Raw genomic sequence first — 7,196 nt, 5'->3', positions numbered from 1 at the left:
CAAAATGCCTTCATACTGCTCGTCTGGTGCAATCCACGTCTCCTAAAGCCCCAACATGCCAAGTTGACTAAAAATGTCATTTACACCATGTTTTTAGCTTGAATCTCCACTGTAGATCCCTAGCTTGGAGCTGCGTTCACATGCACACTGTCTGAATTGGTTGTGTGTTGTGATGGTATGCAAACAGCATGCTGGGACTTTAGAAGACTTGGATAACATCAGATGAGCAATATGAAGACATTTATAGTTTTTTTCCAGTTGTTTTTTTTACGATTGAAATCTGGTCACCATTCACTTCCATTGTTTGGGAGATTCTGCAGCACTGTTTTCCTGTGAAACTTCAGCAGTGTTTTGTGGACTAACAAAATAAACCCGATCCTCAGTCGGCATGAGGGTGAGTAGATAATGACTGAATTTTCATTTTTGGGTGAAATATCCCTTTAAGCTTCTCCATCAAGCCCATTTGCTTCTTTTGGTTTTAGCTTGTAATTTGTTGTTCAAGAGCAATGAAAAGTGGAATTATGAAATAAAATTTGTTGACTGGTGAAATAAAAACTTTGGAAAAATTACACTTTGAAATAAAAACTGCTAGAATGACCTACAATAAACTCTTATTATGAAAAGAGAATGCAGTAAGAATTGATCATAGTGATCTGAGTTTTACACATAAATGGAATTTCATGGGTACATTATACTCAGTATTTTGCCTGTATTTATTAATAATATATTGAGCATTTCATAATGTCTGAATTACCTATTCCATATTGAGTTCTTTAAGATCAGTCTTCATATTACTCAAGTGGTACATTTAGTAGTTTAGGAGTAATAACCCTTTTCTTCTACTTGAGCTAGTTATTGAAAAGTAACAGTATTTTTGCTCGAGTACATTTTTTGGCAACTCTACCAACCTCTGAAGAGGATATATGAACAGTTACAGTGGGTGTACAATTCTTCCACCACTGGTTTTTCTCAGGAGGAGTGATTTAAATAGCACTGGAGAGCTTATGTAACAATGTAATTATACCAATCTAGTCAGTGCCAAATAACTGGATGTCTTCTTAGTTCAACGGGTCTGATTGGCTGTTAATAGTCTGATTATGTTGAGCTGATGAGTATTGGCAGTTTTTAATTTTAAAAAATATATTAATATTAGTATTTATATGATGATGATGATGATGATGATGATGATGATGATGATTATTATTATTATTATTTAGTAATATAAATACTAATATAGTGATAACAATATATTAATATTAGTATTAGCAAAAACCCACGTTTGGATCTCAACTTCTCATTAATTTTGTTTTTTTTTACAATGAGTACTAGCATGGCTGCAGACAGTCTGTTCTTGGGTCAACAGCTGTAAGGATTGCCTTCAAAATGATTTTAAAATCTGCTAAGTACTTGTAAATTTATGATGTGAAAAATATTTGAAAAAACGATGACATGCTATGCTAAGATTGCAAATATATTTTAGAGTTGAATTTATGAATGATCAGCATTACCAACCTCGATCTGAGCTGGTGATGGTGGTCGTTTTTAATGAATTTTACTTTAAATTATATTTACAAGCCTGAATTGGATGTCATCACATTCATGCAGTACACACAGACATGTTGATACGAGTGCTTTAATAATTGTATTACTTTACCAAATATAGTCAAAGTTCATCTTATTAACTGATGACATCAATAAATCTTATTGTTTATTAAAACACTGTAAAAAGATAAATTCCTTTAACTTCTAATCAGTTGGTTAAAAAGAATAGAAAGCTACGCTGCTGTGATTAATTAAACTCCTGTCTGTTTCTATTTGAATTTCTATTCTAATCTTTTACATACCTGTTCTTTACTTTCTGACGTTTTTTATTGATCTGTTCTCAATTTTATCCTTGTGTTGCATCAACAACCAAATTTCCCCTGTGGGGAAATTTAAGTTCCCCTGATTAATGAATGCAGTCACTACCGAAAGTTCCAGACTTAAGCTTGCTGTTGCTGTAGATATGTGTGATGGAGGGATCGGAGGTGTTTTCCTTCAGTCCTTAAAGGCCAGATAACCTTGAGATCCAGTTGGGATATCTACATCTACAAGTCATATCAGCCAATACAGACTGTTTTGTTAGGCAGCTGGTAGAACAGTGTTATATGGCAGTTTGGTATTAAGCCAAGCAGGTGCAGTAATACAGAATTTTACCTCTCTGTGCTGCAGGTGACTAAGCTGCTCCTGAGAGGAACATAATAATAGCCCACGATTGAGAGTGGAATTGCAAGTCAGCATTTTTTTTTTTCACAACACGTTCCAGCATGTTTCATAATAAAAGCCTTATTAAGAAATGAAGGGTTAGGTTCAATCAAACAGGGCTTTTATTTTGAAATGGATACAGGAGGTGTTTAGTTTATACAGCATAATACGGTACCTCTAACTTTAACAGGGTAAACTGACGCACATCAAAATGAGGCTTCAGACTTCTGCTACGTTGCTGTGATGATAAACTACTGCTGATACACATAAGTCGATTACATCAGGAGCTATACTGAAAATAGAAAATTATGTTATGTTATATTCGTGATTGCTTATTAACTTTGCAATTCAGAGTCATCAATTGTTTTCCATGATTGGTGACTAGCAAGCATTAATCCTGATCTCCCCAGTTGCATATTTTTCTGAATATTGGTCAATAATAATCCCCAGCTGATCTATCTGGGCCTAATGCCTAATGTCAAGCACATTTCAGGCAAAAACAATGTAGTAGCCAGTGATCCACCCAGAGACAGAGAGAATTTCAGATGATTGTGGTAAAAGTTGCTCAAAAACCCTAATCCACCCTTTGTAAATCCCGCCCCTTTTCGTAACCACTGTCTCAACTGTCTCCTTTCCTGTTTCCTGTGCTGTGTGCTCGGCTCATCTATGTTGAAGAGAAAACAAAGTTTTTTAATAAAGTTAGAAGATGTTGCAGGGAACCTGTAAATGTGTAAAAGTTAGCTTGTGAACTAGCTAGCTAATCTGCATCAATTGTTAGCTTGCTAGTTAGCTATCATTTTACTAACACTAGTTACATTATATGTCACTTTCACTTTTAACCATCTTCAAAATGTGGTTTTCTTTTCAACATAGACAGCAGATAGCACAGAGAATCTTAGTACAGGAAACATAATCGATTGAGGTTTGCTCAGCTGTTAATACAGCACAGAGAAAAAGGGGGCGGGACTTAGCAAGGATCCATTTGGGAGACTTTTTGTTTTTATTCTCAGTGAAAGCATATTATGCATTACAACTTTCACTGTGAAATTTGGCTGCTAATATTCTGTGCAATCCAGTCTGCCTCTCTGTGCAATCTGCCTTTGCAAGGCACCACTGTTTACATAATTTTTCCCTTAATTACAATGCTACACACCATGTGGTACAATACAACTTAAGTACAATTATCCTGCACAGTTATCCATATATACCCAAATCTATGTCCAAATATCCAAACATCTCCATATATCTGTATAAGTGAAAGGTGTATATAGTCTTAAGTGTATAGTATAGTAATTTCGTACCTTATATTGTTTAATTCTTTCTATTTAATAGCTTAAACAGTAGTAGTATTCAATTGTCACTCATTCTCTTTTCAATCTGTTGTATCTGAGCTGCCGTAACGTGAATTGTCCTGGAATCAATACAGTTTATCTTATCGCACCTTATCTCAGTGGGTGGCAACATGAGAAGAGGATGGCAGTGGTCAGAGCAGCAGTGGGGTTCAGGCCTGCATCCCCTCTTGTTGTTAGCACCCCAAAATATTGTGGCCTGTTAGTAGCTGGTACAGCCATAAGGCTCATCTGCAATTAAATCCCCTAGACCTATCAAAACATCTTACTATGTTGCATGCTCTTGAGTAACTTTATGTTCCAAGGTTGGATTTTTAGTAATTTCTGTTATTAGTACATTCAATGTCAGTCAGACTTTTAAATATGTTTTTCTTTCTTTTGGAAAAGAATCCAAAAGTTGTGGTTTCCCTGCGGTGATTTGAACTATAGTCTTCAGAAAAAGTTCAATCTTGCCTTTTGGTCTTTGATATTAAAAAAAAATCTAAGCTGAGAGGAGAGAGATTTTGCACTTGTCTACTAGCCCAGCTTGCAGAATCATAGTGAGAGAAACTAGTGGGATAGGGAGAGGGAAAGTGGCAGAGGGGGACTAAAGAGTGTGTGGATTGGGAGGGGGGGTGGGTGGGGGGGACTGCGGCGTTGGACTACACTGTCAAGAAGCGATGACACAGCTCGCTGAAGCTGTTACGATCAAACAGGCACACAGAGAGAGACGCTGTTCTCTATCTGATAGCGGGGCAACTGTAACAACTCATGTACATGTATATTAGACACACAGGACAGGCTCTCTCAAACACATACATGCACACAAGGACAGGAGAGAAGCAGAGCCCTCGGCTTATAACACTGTCCTCCAGTCTGAGGTAACAAGGTCTATTACTCCTTCTGTTTTGCTCTGTTTCTCTCTCTCTCTTACACACACACACACACACACACACACACATAAAAATGCACCCCACGACAGCAACTGCAGAAAACGGTACAAGAAGACAGAGAAACATAACATTTTTTCTGTGATTCTTACCTCTGGTGCGTCAGATCATCAGTTGTGCTGCATTACAGGGATTCAGTGGTTAGTCACTGAGACGCTGTTCTGGCTGGAGCCCGATTGTGTGTCCTTCCTCTCGCTCCCTCGCTCTGCTCTGCTGTCCTGTGTGTGTGTTCCTTTATCTGCACTGCTCTTGCAGCCTATTCCAAGTTCCTCTCTGCCTGCCTAGGGGGGAGTAGCACAGTATTCTCATTGACTCACAGCTTCTAAACATTTCTTCATTTATAGGCTGCTTTTTACATGTTAATTTACCAAGATGGGATCTCAAAGAATAAAAGAAGATGACTTTATATTTTGCTCCCAATTTAACTGTCCAAATGAGACAATGAATATAAATCAAATATTAATAATTATCCCCTACATGTAAATGTTCCTCTCTTGAACAGCTACAGTCTAAATCTTGTGTGTTATCTACCCTTCACTCAATGTTGCTTACTTTTGTTGATGAGCTGAAAACACTGTTGTGAACTGATGTGAACAGCCACCTGTACAAATCCTAATCATCTTATTTTCTCTTTCTTTCTGCTAATTTGATCTTAAACCAGTTTGCACCTCTCCAGTGACAGATAACCTTTGTTATCCCACTGCATGTGTGTGACCACTGAGACACACGATGAAGCCATGATAGTTTAAAATGTAAAAATATTCATTTACCCTGTCATCCCCTGCAATATAAAGTATAAAAATAGCTAGAAGAGATCACTCAGTAGATAATAGATCCCCACCAGGCAACAGAAGGTGAAGCACCTACTGCAATGTCTGAGAATTGCATAGTCCCACCAACATTAACCCTTTCTCTGCCATTGACAAGCTATTCTGCAATTGCTGGTTTCACTGCCGGGCAGGAGGGGACGCTGTTACAGAACATTTGACAAACATTTGTCACTTGAAGAAGAACATCGGTGCTCAGCTGCGGATCCATGGATCAGAGAGCACCTCAACCACGGCAGCCTCGCTGTATCCCTGTGCAGCCGTTACTAATCACGCAGCAGCCGGGGCAGAGAGCGCTGCAGCTCCTGGGCCTCTCAAACAGTGTTTTGGGCAGGGTATACAATCACCTAATGTTGGTGACAGTGATGTCATACTTGTGATATGAAGTGACAAAATAACACAACTAAAAATAAATACGTGGACTCGATATTCTGCTTAAAAATCAATCAGTCTCACTCGAAACTCAAGACAAGAGCCCTGAGTGGTTCAGTCACTGCGTCACTGCAGCTTGTCCGACTCCCTGTCTTTCCCTGTCCCTGTCTTGAGAGGGAAGTATTAATAATTAGGTGTCACAAAATATACCTGCTGCACATATGAGGGAAAGACGATTTAGTTGCTTTGTCGCATATGCAGACACACACACAGCATTACTGTTTTGAAAAACTTAAACTTGTGTGTGTTGCGTCAAAGAGTTTACAATGTTTGGTGAAACCTAAAATATGACAGGATGGGCGGCACATGTCTGACACAGTCTCAGATCGTTTTCCTGTGAGGGAACACTGCATGTTCCTCAGTTGGTTCACACAGTGAACTGGAGCCCTGAGTAATTCACAGCCGCTGAGCAGTGCTGAAGGTACTGCACAGTGAACTGGAGCAGTGACTGATACACAGCCCGCCCCTCAGCATCCCTCCTTATCAAGTAACCGGTCAGTTCCACCAAGTAATGCATGTCTGTGCCACAGTTCTGATCCGTCCTGCACATGACTGCAAGCCCCACCGGCGGTGTTTCAAAACCATTTCAGCAGTGGAGCATTTTTTCCACCTGATTACGTTAACTTGCTCAGATTTTGTTGATTACGTTTGTGCTTCAACCATGGTTAAGCAGGGTACGTGGTTGAATAGTTTCTTTTCTGTCTGTCTTTATGATCGTGAGTCTGCACAGGGTCTTTTATTTTGAAAATTGACTGACTTCTCCCTGCCTTTTCTGTATCTGATTTCCTGTCCGTTCGATCTGCTCTGTGCTAATTGATGCAGCATCTGTCAAAAATAGATTTGGCGCATATTTGAAGCAGAGTGGAGTGGAGAGCTGCTTCTGGGACGCACTGTGGTGCTTCTGGTGGAATCAAAAGTGTTGTCTAGAATGGCCACAGATCGATCCAGCTGCTGCGGCACAGCTCTAACGAAACGCAGCTGTGCCTGGTGGAAATTGCAGGTAAGCATATGGGGAAAATATGCACACTATATGTAATAGGGTAAGAATTTGAGCTTCCAGTTTGCAAAGAGCTACAGATTCTCAGTTCATTTGCTCCTTTACCAACAGCCGCCTTCAGGTGCAGTAGTCGGCGAGCTGAACTGTCAGATGTGTTTCAGTTCAGTGTTGAAGAAATGTAGAATTTCTGTCAGCTGGTCACAGACATCAGAGTTGATCTATCCTATTCTAACTGTATTTTTTGGTAAAATTGAAGTAATCATGTGTGATTCTAAGTAGAAACATGCTGTCTTCACTTATACAATCTTTTTACAGAGGGGTGCAGAGTACTGACAAAGAGCTGAACATTATGATGTCAAGTGAAGTTGACCTCAGACGTTGTGAATATAAAACGTCATCACTGGTTGAGGCATTTTCG

This window comes from Lutjanus erythropterus, chromosome 3 (assembly GCF_056507025.1).
Source record: "Lutjanus erythropterus isolate fLutEry1 chromosome 3, fLutEry1.hap2, whole genome shotgun sequence".
Classification (NCBI taxonomy): Eukaryota; Metazoa; Chordata; class Actinopteri; order Lutjaniformes; family Lutjanidae; genus Lutjanus; species Lutjanus erythropterus.
The sequence above is the reverse complement of the archived record's forward strand: the minus strand, read 5'-3'. Positions refer to the sequence as shown.